A 17576-nucleotide genomic window follows, 5' to 3' on the forward strand; every position below is an offset into this window, starting at 1 on the left:
CCCCTTATACGACTTTTATCCACTACAGAAACCCATGTCGACCACTCAAACTCTATTCCTCTGTGTGTTGGTAAAAGATCAGCCCAAGAGTTGGCGATGGGTGGTGGTGACTAGCTGCCTTCCCTCTAGTCTTACGCTGCTAAATTAGGGACGGCTAGCGCATATAGTCCTCGTGTAGCTTTGCGCGAAATTTAAAAACAAACTGTTCCTCTGTGTTCCCTGCTGGTATAGCGGTAAGTCTACGGATTTACAACCCTAAATTCGATTCCTCTCGGTGGACTCAGTAGATAGCCCCGTGTGGCTTTCCTATAAGAAAACACACACACTTTCTCTGCCACTAGATCAATAGCAACTTTAATTAATTACAAGTTCAGTAAATGTTCTCACAAATACAGTGTTGTTTTCAATATATACTCGTAGCTCAGTCTTCTTTAGGAAGACTTCACTGTGAAGTGTCTTGAAACCATGGTAACAATATCGATTTTTCTGGGAAGAAAACTTTGTTTTTAAAAGAAAAAAAACGTATTTTTCTCGAATACATTTCGCAAGCTGTTTAAATCAACTGGTAACATTAGCTGAACAGTTATTATAAATTATGCAGTTTTTATATCTCAAACGGCCCCAATTTGTAGTAAAAAATAATTTTGTAATTTCTGCTCTACAAGCACATTGTCTTCAGAATAAACTGAATTATTTATAAGGAATCCGCAAGGAGTACGATTGCATAAATAGAAAAGGAATAATTTAACTGAACGCTACGTTAATTAAGAAGTCAATACGCCACCTAGTGGTAGAATTCATAAATATTATATGAGATGAAACAATGCAATGTATCAAGTTTCACACATTTTATTACATTCGCGTCTTTTGAACGTGCTGCTCACTTCTCGCTGAAGTAAAAAAGAATTATAATAAAAGATAAAAAAATAGATTTAGTCACAATACCGTAAGGAATTTTGAAAACTAATGCTCAGTTGTTTCTTGTTAATCACAAAGCGCCACAGGGGATTGTTTGTGTTTTTGACAACCACGGGTATAGAAACACGGATTTTTAGTGTTATAAGCCTTCAGAAATTACCACTGAGACACTGGGAAGATTAAGTGTCAACAATCTATACAAATATGATAGTACTGTCAGTTATATGTCTATATAACTACTTATCTATATAAATATAATAGTACTGTCAGTTGTATGTCCATATAACTACTTATCTGCATAAATATGATAGTAATGTCTGTTGTATGTCCATATAACTGCTTATCTATATAAAAAACATTCGTACTGTAAGTTGTATGTCCATGTAACTACTTATATATATAAATATAATAGTACTGTCAGTTGTATGTTCATATAACTACTTATCTGTACAAGTTTAACAATTTAATCGTACTATCTGTTGTATGTTTCTATAACCACTTATCTATATAAAATTAATAATTTAATCGTACTGTCTGTTGTATATCCAGAAACTATTTATCTATATAAATATAATAGTGCTGTGAGTTGTACGTTCATGTAACTACTTATCTATATGAATATAATTGTATTGTCTGTTGTATATCTGCGTAACTACTTATCTATATGATTATAAATGTACTGACTGTTGTACATCCATCTAACTACTCTGCAGGGTATTGATAGGTCTCTATACTTGCTGTGTAGGTTCATTAGGTTCGTGTGGTGGTACAAACAATTTTTCAGGTTTGCGTTTTTTACCACTACTTCGCCCCCTGTTGATGGATCTTTACTACATTCGGCATGAAGGTTTGTGGGGTCCATGTGGAGATACAGGTCGGCTGGCGGTTTCACATCTCATGTTTTGCCCTTTTTGTGATCGTTCTTGTGGTTTGTTTTTTATCACAATTACTCATAAGGGAAGCAACTTTTCATGTCCAAAGATAATCTTTCATTAATCACGAATTTACATAATCTCTGTGCACACATATTTTACACATGTACAAAAATAAATGACAGTTTAAATATAACTATACAAGATGGCCTTACTGTGACCCTCCAGTGGCACAGAGATATGTCTGGGAACTTAACTGCAAACACACTTTTCTTGGAATTAAAAAAATAACAAACACTTTCCTCCGATCTGCGCCGGTCTATTGGTTAGCGTTCCCATAGTGTGAATCCGGATATTTATGGTTCGCAACCCCTTGTTGCAAAACCTGCGTTCTAAAATGAATTGGTCGACGCATGTTACATGGAAACATATGCTCCAGTTGCGTGGGTTGAACTAAAAACCTTCGCGTTTCGTTAATTCTATGAAAACAAAAGATTGGTTTGCTGTTTTTATTTAAAATAAATATCTCTGTTGGTTAGTTTTATACTTTGGTCTGCCAAAGCACAAAAATTTATCCTCAATAAAAAAACAACAACAAGAACTCAGACTGTTCTATAATCTCCAAATTACTTTCACTCGTGGATGTTAAACTCACGGCTACTTGATGTTTACTAATACTGTTGGTGTTCTGTAGCGTTTTTAAACGCTTTGAGATTGCATTTCAGTTTTATGCCACTGTCAACGGGTAAGCCTTAATTTCTGATATCTGTTTGTTTGTTGAATTTCGCGCAAAGCTACTCAAGGACTATCCGCGCTAGCCGTCCCTAATTTAGCAGTGTGAGACTAGAAAGAAGGCAGCTAGTCATCACCACCCACCGCCAACTCTTGGGCTTCTTTTTTACCAACAAATAGTGAGATTGACAGTCACATTATAACGCTCCAAGGCTGAAAGGGCGAGCATGTTTGATGTGACGGGGATTCGAACCGCGATCTTCAGATTACGAGTCAACAACAATCCTACAAAATATTTGTAACTATTTGAAATTCTTCATCTTGTATTCCTATAGTCATATTTTGTAAAACATTTGGGGGGCTGAGTGATAAGCGTACGGAGCTGTAGATCCAATGTTAGCGTCACGCTAGCTAAAGCAAAAAATAAAAAATGCGCTCCGCCCTCTCTAAATTTGTTGTAAGTGTGTTATAAGAGAGTGTAGGTCAAATCCGACTATTAGTTCTTTGGTCAAAAATATCCCAAGAACTTGCTGTGAGCCCTCTTGACTGGCTGTCTTTGTTAGAGACTATCAGTTCAAAATTAGCGACATCTTGTGGTTGAATAGCTTTGCGCTGATAGAGTAAAACAAAGTAATAATAATAATAAATATATCCCGTGAATAGATAGGGAGTCAGCCGGACTGTGAAATGAATTTGGGTTCCTTACGATGTTAAAGTAATAATTAAATATTCGGTTATACATAGTGTGATATATATATATATATATATAATGTGTGTATTTTAATGAAATTGAATAATTATATCCAAATGAAGCCAAATAAGTAAACAAAATCATGAAGAATAATATTTTTAAGCCACAAACAAAAAACGTTAAAATAAAACAAAATACGCTCCATGTTTTTTAAAAAAATCATAGGGGTTATAAAATGTATCCTAGGTTTTGGAGGTGACTGAAGAAGTAGGACCCACATTGCGATGGGGATACACCATCTATCAGGCTTAACCTTCAATTCGCTAGTCTCACATAAAAAAGATTAGAAATTTAAAATTAGGAGAGCGAGATTTGGGTGCTTAAGCCCACAACGTCCCATATCTATATCACCCTTTACTCTCTGCAACAGTCGTGGGAAGGTGTCTGCTCTCCCACGTTAGAATAAGAATGAGAAAAATATAAACATAAAGAGATGAAAAATGAATAAATAAAATAAAAATAAGGTACTGACATCTGATGGTAAGTAAGATAAACCTTACCTCTTGAAGTTAGTATTCCTGCCCCCAATATAAAAGAGGCACTAATTAACACGACACCAGTAAAGTGATAGTTTACTGTGACTGTACTGCTTTTATATGCGGCTCAAGGTGTACATCCGCATAAAGTAGTGCCAAGTTCTTAAATGACCTTATTTTAAACTAAAAATAATTATTAGTAATTTTAGCAATATATATATTTATATAATCACAGTAAATTATTCAAATTCAAGAACAAAAGTTTCGTTTGAATTTTGCGCAAAGCTACACGAGGACTATCTTTATACTACCCGTCCCTAAACTAGTAGTGCCAAACAGGAGGGAAGGCAACACCACCCACTACCAATTCTTGCGTTAGTCTTTTACCAACAAATAGTGGGATTAATTGTAACATTATAACTCTACCACGGCTGAAAGGAAAAGCAGGTCTGATGAGATAGGTTCGAACCCGTGACCTTCAAATTGTGAGTCAAGCTTCTTCACCACCAAACCAGTTTAGGGCCCCAAGAACGGATTGTTTTGTTACAAGAAATATTTAATGTTTCTTGTTATTTCCGAAGTCATCTCGTGCATCTTAAATCGTTAAAATAATTTTTTTTTGATCTAATTAAATCTCAGTTGTAGAGCGAGAGAAATCCGAAGTATTTTTCTCCTTTGTAAAAATAACTTGCCCTCCTCCGCGTCTCTTAACTCTGATGCAAAAGAGTTTATGTGCACTCGTACTAGGCATCTGCTAATACGTGTAATCGATTGCACATTGTTCGACCATATCCGGTTCCTGTTTTGAAAGAGGTTTCCTTTCAGCGAAGCTAAACGTGCCTTTACGCCTGAGGTAAACAAATTTTCTCAAATCTACAAGGCTTTATGTTATTTATATATATATATTCGCCTACACAGGGGTTTTTAGAGAAGGAAATATAAGCTATGGATTCCTGTAGACACATCTACTAAATCATGGAAGCATCAACCTCGAATACGAGTACCATTGGTCGTTGAAATGTGTCACTCTTAAAAATGCTACACAAAATAGACATTTCAAGATCTTCGAATTTAAGATAGTTACTTAAATACTGGGGAAATATATTTCAGTTCTATTTTTATATATGACTGTTTGTTTGTTTTTTTTAATTTCGCGCAAAGCTACTCGAGCGCTATCTGCGCTAGCCGTCCCTAATTTAGCAGCTAGTCATCACCACCCACCGCCAACTCTTGGGCCACTCTTTTACCAACGAATAGTGGGATTGACCGTAACATTATAACACCTCCACGGCTGAAAGGACGAGCATGTTTGGGACGACCGGGATTCGAAACCGCGACCCTCGGATTACGAGTCGAACGTCTTAACCCATCTGGCCATGCCGGGCCTATATATGATAGCATTTTACTACTTGAGACCTGTGTAACATCAGTTATTACACGTCTATTGTTATACGTAGCTCAGCTGTAAGTCATAGGGCTTAAAACGCAAGAAATTGGGTCTCGGAACCCGCGAAGATGCAGTACTTATAGTTCATTGGCATTGTCTTAATCATATCAAAACTACACGACTTTGAATGTATTAGCTGATAACCCTTTAAAATCAACATGTTTGACAAGTTAATTACATATGTTGTTTCTAACAATCTTTATACACTTAACATTTGTTTATGTAGCTGATTTGCTATAAAATATGTTAAGCCTTTTACTAAGAGCTCGCTTTTACGATAAACACGGCCATCTGCATTTGATGCTCTAATTAATGGAAGGATTTATAGTGAAATGTATTAACGTTCAGAAAGCGGCTTAAGTTGCTACCGATAATTACTCGACGGGTTTTGTTGCAAAGTTACCGAAGAATAGGCGTAACAAGTCGTGTCTTATAAACCAGTTTCTGATGACACCAAAATATGGTCAGTTGAATTTAGTGGTTGTATGGGCGGGATTGTGTGAGAACTAAATAATATTGTTACTATACAAGCAATAGCTGTAACCTGGATCAAACAGGTTTGTTTGTTTGTTTGTCTTAAATTTCGCGCAAAGCTACTCGAGAGCTATCTGCGCTAGCCGTCCCTAATTTAGCAGTTTAAGACTAGAGGGAAGGGAACTAGTCATCACCACCCACCGCCAACTCTTGGACTACTCTTTCACCAACTAATAGTGGGATTGACCATCACATTATAACGCTCCCACGGCTGAAAGGGCGAGCATGTTTAGTGTGACCGGGACTCGAACCTGCAACCCTCGGATTACGAGTCGAACGCCTTAACATACTTGGCCATGCCGGGCCCAAAATTGATGAGACTCAGAAAACGGATAATTAAATATTACAAAATGAATCGGGAAAATTTAGAAAATATATCCATGAAAACTCAGGAAACGGACCAGTTTTATTCTGCGCAACCACAAGCATTTCCTAACATACGCATGTTTACGTACACTTATAGAACTACATTTCTTTCGCTGGATGGTGTGAGATCTGTTTGGGTACTTTCGAAAACAAAGTAACATGCTTTCTATTTTTAATGGTTTCAAAATCCACCACATCTGGTTCTTGTTTATGAGTGATTTCAGGTGCGGTCGAATGGTTTATATCGAGTATCTGCACAATTTAACACGTTACACTGTTAAATATTCTTCATGTTAACCAGTCAGAAGTCAATATTTTTAGTTCTCAAATTCTGCTTTAGGTGGTTTTTTTTGGTTTTTTTTTAGGTGTGTGGTTAACTCAACTGTTCTCCTTCAAAAACATTCTGGGTCTTTAGTCTTCCCGAATCTAATGGGCATCAACATTAATAGTAAATTCGAGAACTTACGTAAATCAACAACCAGTAGTGATACAAATTGAATCCACTTCGTGCAGGACGCTTCTGATCAGCGATATTGATGTCCAGTTGAAAGTTACGGAATTTGAGGCCCCTGCTAGTACATCGGTAAGTCTACGCATGTACAACGCTAAAATAAGGGGTAATTCCAGTCGGTAGGCTCAGCAGATATCTCGATGTGGCTTTGCTGTAAGAAAACACACACACACTATTCTTAGTTCCCCGCTGGTACAACGGTAAGCCTATGGAGTTACAACGCTAAAACCACGGATTCGATTCCAGTCGGTAGGCTCAGCAGATAGCCCGATGTGGCTTTGCTAGAAGAAAACACATACACACAGGATTTGGATATTTTGTAAAGTATAAGAATAATTTTTGTTCATTAAAAGCACGAATTTCCAAATTATGATTGTATTTTTCTGAAAAGAGAGAGAGACAAATAATAGGCAGGCTAGTTATTTTCGTTCTTTCTTTTGTATGGGGAGGAGGGGGGTGCTTCACACATTTTTTCGGATTGTATGTTTGTACTAATTTGAAAAACAAAACAAAACAAAGCGTCAGTGATTTTGTTCCATAACACCAAAATCTATGTAAAATATTTTCTCAACCCAAACGAGCCGTTTTTGCATATATATTTTGTAAGCCTGTTTTATTTCCTTTACTCGCTGTTCCTGAGTTCACGTGACCTGCACTTTTAACATACAGACTTAAATTCCATTAATTTATTCGGTACATATTTTATTTAATTAATTTTAATTAGTCACTGATCAGAAATTTGTTATAAACATTCCTGCCGTTGTAGTGCTTTCTTTAATGTAATTTAATTAATACGGTGGATATCTTAAATGTACAAGTTTATCTGTTCGTTTTGATGTTTATGTCATTAAGTGGCCCGGCACGGCCAAGCGTGTTGAGGCGTTCGACTGTAATCCGAGGGTCGCGGGTTCGAATCCCGGTCGCACCAAACATGCTCACCCTTTCAGCCGTGGGAGCGTTATAATGTTACGGTCAATCCCACTATTCGTTGATAAAAGAGTAGCCCAAGAGTTGGCGGCGGATGGTGATGACTAGCTGCCTTCTCACTAGTCTTACACTGGTAAATTAGGGACGGCTAACGCAGATAGCCCTCGAGTAGCTTTGCTCAAAATTCAAAAACAATGTCATTAAGTCAAGGAATAGAGTTTCAAGTTTTTTGTTTGGCATTTTCTCAACGTAACTGATATCGTGGTTCCTGCAAGTTTGGCGTTAGAGAAACTTGAGTAACACTCAAAACTGAAACTGTCGTCAGTTTTTGTGTTGTTTTTTTCCCATTAATTATAGTTTAGTTTAAGCAAGTTTTCGTACAAAGAAAACACGACTGAACATGCTCATATCTCTCACCAGCTAGTTATGAATTTTATGGAAAACTACACGAAAGCCTTTTGCATTACCCGTCCCTAATTTAATACTGAGACTCTAAAGTGAATGCATATAGTCAACACCACCCTCCGCCAACTCTTGGAGTACTCTTTTTACAAACAAAGAGTGCAATTGATCGTTACGTTACAATGCCCCCACGATTGAAAGAGTGAACATGAGTCGTGTTCTTAACCACCAGGCCATACCGGGCCAGTCAGAATGAGAACATAGAAAAATGAAATAAACATAATCTGAATGAACATAAGAAGACACATTCTTCCTCTATGCAACGTCTTCTACAATATATATTTTTAACTTCATTTCAAAATTGAATAACTGGTTCAACAATTGTTGTAAACTGTACGATCCGAAAGGGGGCGCTGGCTTGAAACGTCATCCTTCTTTGAATAAAAATATATAAAAAACAAACTTGCCCATCGTTCAACCTATTATTTAATATTTATATTTTTGTCGTCTTTACGGTTTTAACTGTTTGTATTTTTAATTCATTTCTGCGATCTATCTGATGTTTTTTATTATTTTTGTAAGAAAATACTTCCTTCGTACTGGCATACAAAACTTTTGTTTTCAACTGCCATGTTTATTCATTAAATTTGCCGCTTCCTTCAAAATCAGAAAATGTTGTCAGTAATTTTGTAAAGTTAGGCAAGAAACAAAAAAAAACAACACGCAATTACGGTAGAAATAGCACCACGATGTCAGACCATACAAGAAAATTTAAATTATCACTGACACCACCATTTTGTCACCATGTTAAAAGATTTTGTGAGATACTTTAAATGCTTGGTTTGTTGCAGTTCTTGTTTAAGTTTGTTTTATCTCACTACTTTAAAGAGAATCTAGAAAAAGTGAATTGGATTTACACATTTTTCTGAATATTTAAATGACAGTAGGAGCTTTAAAGGAATTATATAACTGATTTAGCGATTTCACTTCCGTAAGTCCCCGAAGAAATTGAGGTCTTACAGTCCTAAAAGTCAGGGTTCCATTTCTGCGAGAAATGGGTACAACACAGACAGTCCATTGCACAGCTTTGCACACAACAACCGAAGTCTATTCTTCTAACCAGTTAAGACTCGTTAATTCTAATTATCCATTTAGTGTTTCTAATGATAGTAGAACAAGTTAGTTACCTTACGTCAAGTATAATAGTATTATTTCACCTTCATAACTTGTATATATTTTTTATGGATAAAACTGTCTAAATTATAAAATTATAATTATCTAAAGTTGGCTCAGGAAATATGAAAGCTGATGACTGATAATTAACGAAATGAATGACGTTATTTTGTGCTTTTGATGAAAGTACCGAGTATTAAATTTTATTAATTAAACAATTTATTAAGATCGCTTTGATCTGTGTGATAATAAAACTCCACATTGGGTTGAAACTGCTTTCATTATATAAATATATCAATCACGTGAAAATCACAGCCGATATAAAGTAACGGTGGAACAGATTGTACCAGAAATACATTTTTATGCTGTTTGATGTTACGCAGGTAGTATAATTTCATCACTCCTTTCCGACGCAAAATATTCATATACTAATATTATAAAGGTGTGTTAACATCAATAATTTAGGTATTCTTAGGCGTGATATTCATTGAACTTTACAGCATTGGTAAACAACATAATATGGATCATCTTGGGGTAGCAGGACCACTCAGAAAAAGAGTCGCAAAAAATCGTACCTTTGGTGTGGTAAGAGAAGTGCGGCGTTTTGTAACAGAGGAGAATATACAAACACAAAATTCAGTAGCAAAAGCCGTCCACGTGCTCCAGGTAACAAAAAGAAGGATCTCTGTTTGGAAAAGTCATACAAGTCATGTCTACACAGTTTGTTTGAACGACATAATTATTCAATTATGAAATACTCAAGGAACTGGAAAATAAAACAAGTATTCATGCTATTCCGCATAAAGGCATATATATTGGTTAGATCACCGTCTAAGGATTTCTGTGCGACCGGACTTTTCAAATAGATGTGCTGACGTGATATAATTAAGCTCCAAAATTATTTTAATATAACATAATCTAGCTCTATATCAATCGAAAACAGATACAAGATAAGAAGCTTGATACCAATAATTTATGTACCTATTATACACGTTTAAGTCTATACAAATGTATTCCTAATCACGTAGTATTAACAAATGACACTTTTACCTACCTTAAAATACTAATGTTAACGTTACGGTCACTAAACCATACTACAACTGAACTTTGACACAGGTGAGAACCAAGCGTTTTCTACTTTGTCGCGTCTGAAACACAATGGGAACACTCGCGTAAAAACAGCGAATATGCGAAGACGACGACTGAGGTTATGGTACACGACTTAAGGGTTAAGATACACTAAAATGTGACAAGCCTGACAAGTTTTTGATTAAAACATATTGCACAATATTATGGATTACTTATACATTGTGTAAATAGGTATATAAAGAGCATTAGCAATGGAAAAGTTCCTGATGTTGTCTAAAGAACAAATAACAGTGCTATTGTTATACAAGATAAACCAATCTGTCTCTCACATTGACTGTGTTTTTTTATAGCAAGGCAACAGCAAGTTATATGCTGTATATCCCGAGGGGAACCGAAACCCTGATTTTCGTACTGTAAATACGAAGATCTGCCCCTGTTCCACCGGGGGGCATATTCAGAGACGCGAACGATTTCTTAGTTTGGGGAAGATTTCTTATTGTTCCCCTACCCTTTATATATCATTTCAGTACTGACGAGGACAATATTTAGGTTATCAGAAGTTTTGAAAAAAACATCAGTAATTGTTTTTGTTGAGATTTTACTCTCGGTAATTCTTTGTGTATTTGTTTTTGTTGAAAACGAGAAATTTCTCTCAAACATTTTTGAAATGTGCTGCAGTATTTTCAATATAAAGTTAAAACAAGATTTCAAAGCATCTCGTGCTCGGCTTGGCCAAGTGTGTTAAGGCGTTCGACTCGTAATCCGAGGGTTGCGGGTTCGAATCCCGCTCACACCAAACCTGCTTGCCCCTTTCAGCCGTGGGGGCGTTACAATGTGACGGTGAATCCCACTATTCGTTGGTAAAAGAGTAGCCCAAGAGTTGGCAGTGGGTGGTGATGTCCAGCTGCCTTCCCTCTAGTCTTACACTGCTAAATTAGGGACGGCTAGCGCAGATAGTCCTCGCGTAGCTTTGCGCGAAATTCAAAAACAAACAAACAATCAAAGCATCTCAGAACGACTGATTTAGGTATTAACACTGAGATATATTTTTATTTCAAGTGAGTTTCTCGTCATCAAGAAAGATTTCAATACACCAGTTCTAGGATTCTGAAGGAAACCGTCATTAACCTCATCGAACAAACATTTCAACTCTTGTTTGTCTCACATCAAATAAAAGATTGTTTGTTTTGTAAAATTAAGCACAAATATCCACAATGGGCTATCTGTGCTCTGCCCACCATGGATATAAAATCCCAGTTTCTCGCGGGTGGGGTGGTGGCATATTAAAGAAAGTTAACACATATATCGATCTACATTTCTTTATTAAACATTTTTGTCATTAGACCAAAATCGTTTAGGTATAAATCTTGAACAACAAATGTGAAACGTCTACCAGAGATCGCTTACTAACGACACTTTGCTTCTGAATAAATAACTAGTCCAGTTCTTCAGTTTGTTTGTTTTTGGAATTTCGCACAAAGCTACTCGAGGGCTATCTGTGCTAGCCGTCCCTAATTTAGCAATGTAAGACTAGAGGGAAGGCAGCTAGTCATCACCGCCCACCGCCAACTCTTGGGCTACTCTTTTACCGACGAATAGTGGGATTGATCGTCACATTGTACGCCCCCACGGCTGGGAGGGCGAGCATGTTTAGCGCGACGCGGGCGCGAACCCGCAACCCTCGGATTACGAGTCGCACGCCTTACGCGCTTGGCCATGCCAGGCCTCTCCAGTTCTTCAGAGTAAAGCACCTGAAAACTCGTGTCAATTAGGTTCCACTATTCAATGACACAATCTTCCATAACCAACGGTTATTTCAATCATGGCGGCCTATCCTTCAGTCTTACATGTACGTGTTAAGACTTAGTGAACGGATACATCTTTAAGGTGTTTCTATCTTTTTTCCAACCCCTGTATAGCAATTACTTTCTAATATTTGTCGATAAAATATTAACTTTTTTCAACAATTATATGTTTTGAGTCATATATATATAGCTCTTACTCTCGTTTGCCATGAGTTAACTTACAGTTGACATTATAATTGAATTAGTCATTAATTTAGAAGGTGGAATATATATAACATACATGTTTACGTTATACAACAAACATCTGTTTCTGATCAACGAATAACAATGGCTTGGCTTTCATCTTTATTCCAGGAACCTTTATGGAGTTTCGAGGATGTTCAAAATGACGCACTAATTCACTCTGGCCAGATTCAACAGGCCACCTTTTACGTAACTTTGTCAGTTAAAGGATAAAGGACGATTGTTAACAAAACCTTTTACGTAACTTTGTCAGTTAAAGGATAAGGGACGATTGTTAACAAAACCTTTTACGTAACTTTGTCAGTTAAAGGATAAGGGACGATTGTTAACAATACCTTTTACGTAACTTTGTCAGTTTAAGGATAAAGGACGATTGTCAACAATACCTTTTACGTAGCTTTGTCAGTTAAAGGATAAAGCACGATTGTTAACAATACTTTGAGCAATTCCACATTAAAAATAAATCATCACTGTTATATTAGTTTGAGGAATAATTCGTGAGCGTTTTTAAATAAATTCATTCAAGCATTACATGCAAGACTATACAATACTTCAATGCATGAACACATTACACCCAAAACATTTATTATGATACTTTATTTCATGTAATACCTAGGTGTATAGTATGCATTGTTTTAAACGAAATTCCAAGAAATTAAATGCGAAAAGCAGATGGGTCGAAAATGCTCGATTTTGTCCACTTGACATTCCATTTAATGAGCTGAAAATGAAAGCAAAAATTAAAGACATATGAAAATCAAACACACCATCTATTAGAGCAAAAAATTATCTACCAAATGACATGAAATATTTTGCGAAAGCGTTTCATTTATGAATATATTTTTTTAACTTGAAAAAACGCTCACGAATTATTCCTCAACTCAAGTAACACCGTATCTCAATAGATAGAGACTGCCACAAGGAATGTGTGTGTTAACCAGCACTTTACCAAAATGAACTTCTGTGTGTATTATAGCTGTAGTTACATTTTATTACACAATATATAACCTACTACATCTAATACTACAGCAGCACAAACACTTGTAATACATCTATTTATTGTCACCAGCGCAGCAACACAAACGCGTGTAGCACATCAATTGTTAGTTGACAACGCAGCAACACAAACGCGTGTAGCACATCAATTGTTAGTTGACAACGCAGCAACACAAACGCGTGTAGCACATCAATTGTTAGTTGACAACGCAGCAACACAAACGCGTGTAGCACATCAATTGTTAGTTGACAACGCAGCAACACAAACGCGTGTAGCACATCAATTGTTAGTTGACAACGCAGCAACACAAACGCGTGTAGCACATCAGTTGTTAGTTGACAGCGCAGCAACAGAAACACGTGTAACACATCAATTGTTAGTTGACAGTACAGCAACACGAGTACTTGTTTGATGAAAGAAATGTCAAAATATTTACAAATATTGTGTTCATACTATCAGAATTTTCTTTTGTTCATTAATCTATGTTCTTTGAGTTAGGCCCAGCATGGCCAGGTGGGTTAAGGCGTTCGACTCGTGATCTGACGGTCGCGTGTTCGAATCCTCGTCGTACCAAACATGCTCATCCTTTCAGCCGTGGGGGCGTTATAATTTGAAGGTCAATCCAACTATTCGTTGGTAAAAGAGTAGCCCAGGAGTTGGCGGTGGGTGGTGATGACTAGCTGCCTTCCCTCTAGGCTTACACTACTAAATTAGGGACGGCTAGCGCAGATAGCTCTTATGTAGCTAAATAAACCAAAATCATCTGAGCTAGTTAAACGTCCAGTAACGTTAAGATAAACTTTTTCTTACATACAACTGGAGAAATATTTCTGTCTGTTTATGTAATAGCACTTTTATCCTTCAGTAGAGATCCGTTTGCATCTTAATGCACAGAATAGTAATCAGTTTATCACATCTTTCCCATCAAGTCAACGTGTGTAGTACTCCACTCTTCAAATTTAACGGTGTCATACTTAAGGACATACCTTACTTCAGTTTTGTGACTCAAAGAACGCTTAATATACTTAGAGTGAATATATTACGAAATTATCAATAATTGAACAATATATAGTAAACTTTACTCATTGATGGAAGTGTTTTTTGTTTTTTTTACAAAATGAGGTGCATAAATGGCTGTTTTACCGAGCCTTTTTGGTTGAATTACTCATTCAACAATTACAGCCTAGGCTAAACTGTTGGGTGCGATATATCTCTAGCTTTATACACACACACACACAAAGCGTACAATATGCCAATAATTTGCGCGAGCAAATAAATCTAGAACAGGTTAGGCCTAATATAAAGCTTTGTGCATCGAACTCAATGTAGATCAGGTTAGGCCTAACATAAAGCGTGGTGCATTGAAATGGCTAGTTTCTGTATGACTTACTATCATTAACAAGCTAAAAAGATTGTATTTAGAGTTTGTGAAAACGCAGTTTTAATAATAAATTATGGTTCCCTTTTTTTGATTTGCAAGAAGAACACGAATTAGAAAATAGAAATAGGAGATATTAGACTAATAATTCTTATTTTATTTGTTTCTAGGAGCAAAAGTGATAATGCGATTTTTAATTTACTTGTAATAAATCTGTGTAATGTAAACATTAGTGTTACTTTAATGAAATTTCATTACTTCCAAACAATTTTCGCTTCACATGCCTAATTCAAGAACAAACAAGCAGGTTTCTTATGTTTTCACTACTTTTTGTCTACCTGTAGGAAAGCACAGATGTTGAGGCATTGTATATACTTTAGCTATTCGTTATGGACTCTGTAAACATATGCTACCACTTAGAAACTTGAGCTAGTGTTTGTAACCAAATCCATTACATCAAACGAAGTTATAACGTATCAAGATTATTGTCCGTATACTTGGAGGATTACAATCCATGAAAAGTGTAATCCCAAATATGCTTTATTATTATTCGCATTGATTCTATATCTCCTCAGACGTCAAGGACGCATTTCCTGTGTTTGTAAGCATGAAAACAGGGTTATGTAACACTGTTTACATATTCTCTCAAATATTTAAGACGCATTCTCTGTGTCCTGTTCGACCTGTTAGTAAGCAAGTGCTGTACTAATCTATTGATTCGATTAGCTATTAGTAAGTGCTGTATTAATCTATTGATTCGACCTGTTAGTAAACAAGTGCCATATTCGACCTATTAAAAAACAAGTGTTGTGTCAATCTATTGATTCGACATGTTAATAAACAAGTGCTGTATTCGATCTATTAAAAAAACAAGTGTTGTATTAATCTATTGATTCGACCTATCAGTAATCAAGTGTTTTATTAATCTATTGATTTGACTTATCAGTAAACAAGTTCTATACTAATCTATTGATTTGACCTAAACAAGTGCTGTATTCGACTTATTAACAAACAAGTGTTGTATTCATCTATTGATTCGACCTATTAGAAAACAAGTGCTGTATTCGATCTATTAGAAAACAAGTGATGTATTAATTTATTGATTTTATTCATCGATTTGTTTACTCTTACTCAAATATGTGAAGAAAGAAAAAGCGGGCAAATCGCGTCCAGGAATTTTTTGTTTACCTTTGAAATTTAGCCCTCCCCTCCCAGTAGCACAAGGGTTATATTCTGTGAACTTAAAATGCTTGAAATCAGGTTTCGATTCCCGTGGTGAGAAGAGCCAAAATTTAAATTTTCGTCATTAATTTCAAAAAATGGGTGAATAAAAAGGGTTTAAAATTTATCAGAAAAAGGGACCTGTGACTCAGTGGAGTAACTACAGAAGATGGCCTCTCCCCACAAAGAGTAATTGTGCTCCCTACATATATTGTTCTATAATTATAGTTACAGTTCTGGATAAATCAGGCCCCATTTTGGCTCGTTCGCTCCCCCCCCCCTTTTGTTTAAAGGGCCATACTTATGTCATTTAAATTCAGGAATTTTTCCTGTTTTGACAAAATTCGATAAGTAAAAAACCCAAAAGATAGAGCTTTATACATCAAGGAAGACAAGTAAACAGCCTTGAAGTTAATATTTTAACATATATCCATCACAATTCAAGATTTCCTATTAGAAACTGGTCCGAGAGGTTGTGTCTGTTTTTCATATATTTCTTTACAACAGATCTCTGCAAATGTTAAACTGTAAGGCGGCCTGGCATAGCCAGATGGTTAAGGCACTCGACTCGTAACCCTAGGATCGCTGGTTCGAATCCTTGTCACACCCAACATACTCTCTCTCTCTCTACCTGGGGGCGTTATAATGTGACGGTCAATCCCACTATTAGTTGGTAAAAGAGTAACCCAAGAGTTGGCGGTGGGTAGTGATGACTAGCTGCCTTCCCCCTAGTCTTACACTGGTAAACTAGGGACGACTAGCGCAGATAGCCTTCGTGTAGCTTTGCGCGAAATTCAAAAACAAACATTAATTAAGGCCATCTATAGTTTAATGAAAGCCTTTCTTATGCGATATTTACAAATAAAACAAAAATGTTGCCAATATGTTTCCAATAGTGCGACGTAAATTAATTCAGTGCATTTTTTCTAATGACGTAACGTAATAATATAGGCCTAGATACGACGTATTAACGTCTTCCGTAATGTGTCTTAATTTTGACATGTTGTATAAAAGTGAATTAAAAAAATCAGAAAATTAAAAGATTTAAGTTAGGGTTTTTGTTTTGTTTTGAATTTCGCGCAAAGCTACACGAGGGCTATCTGCGCTAGACGTCCCTAATTTAGAAGTGCGAGACTAGATGGAAGGCAATCAGTCATCACCACCCATCGTTAACTCTTGGGCTACTCTTTTACCAATAAATAGTGAAATTAGTCGTATATATCATTACGCCCCTTGGCTGAAAGGGCGAGCATGTTTGGTGTGACGAGATTCGAACCCTCGGTTTGTAGAATGCGAGTCAAGCGCCCTAACCACCTGGCTTTTCCAAGACTTCGAAAGAAACATTTTTAATTTGGGGGTTTCCCCCTCCAGTGGCACAGCGGCATGTCTGCGGACTTAGACTGGTAGAAACCGAGTTTCGTTACTCGTGGTGGAGAGAAATTGTTCATTTTGAATTTCGTTCAAAGCTACACGAGGACTATCTGCGTCCGTTAATTTAGCAGTGTAAGACCAGAGGGAAGGCAACTAGTCATCACCACCTACCGCCAACTCTTGGGCTACTTTTTTACCAATGAATAGTGGGATTGACCATAAAATTATGTCGTTCCCACGCCTTAAAGGGCGAGCATGTTCGTGTGACGGGGATTCGAAACCGCGAGCCTCAGTTAAGTCGAGTGCCTTAACCACCTGGCCATGCCGGGCCGCAAAACGTTTAGAACGGATGCAACAGTACGT

The 17576-nt window shown here is 36.6% G+C and overlaps 1 protein-coding gene across 5 annotated transcripts in view; it reads right to left on the minus strand.

Moving 5' to 3' along the window:
* Positions 1-17576, minus strand: part of LOC143222413 (regulator of G-protein signaling 7-binding protein A-like) — a 161757-nt gene that overhangs the window by 139934 nt on the left and 4247 nt on the right. Inside the window, exon 1 of one of the 5 annotated variants that reach the window (XM_076448912.1) lies at positions 3774-3826. The exons of the other annotated variants lie outside the window; for them this stretch is intronic. The gene's annotated coding sequence lies outside the window, so the exon portion shown is untranslated. Of the gene's footprint in view, positions 1-3773; positions 3827-17576 lie in introns of those variants that run through there. 5 annotated transcript variants of the gene reach the window in all.

The sequence above is a fragment of the Tachypleus tridentatus genome, chromosome 8, assembly GCF_004210375.1.
Source record: "Tachypleus tridentatus isolate NWPU-2018 chromosome 8, ASM421037v1, whole genome shotgun sequence".
Lineage (NCBI taxonomy): Eukaryota > Metazoa > Arthropoda > Merostomata > Xiphosura > Limulidae > Tachypleus > Tachypleus tridentatus.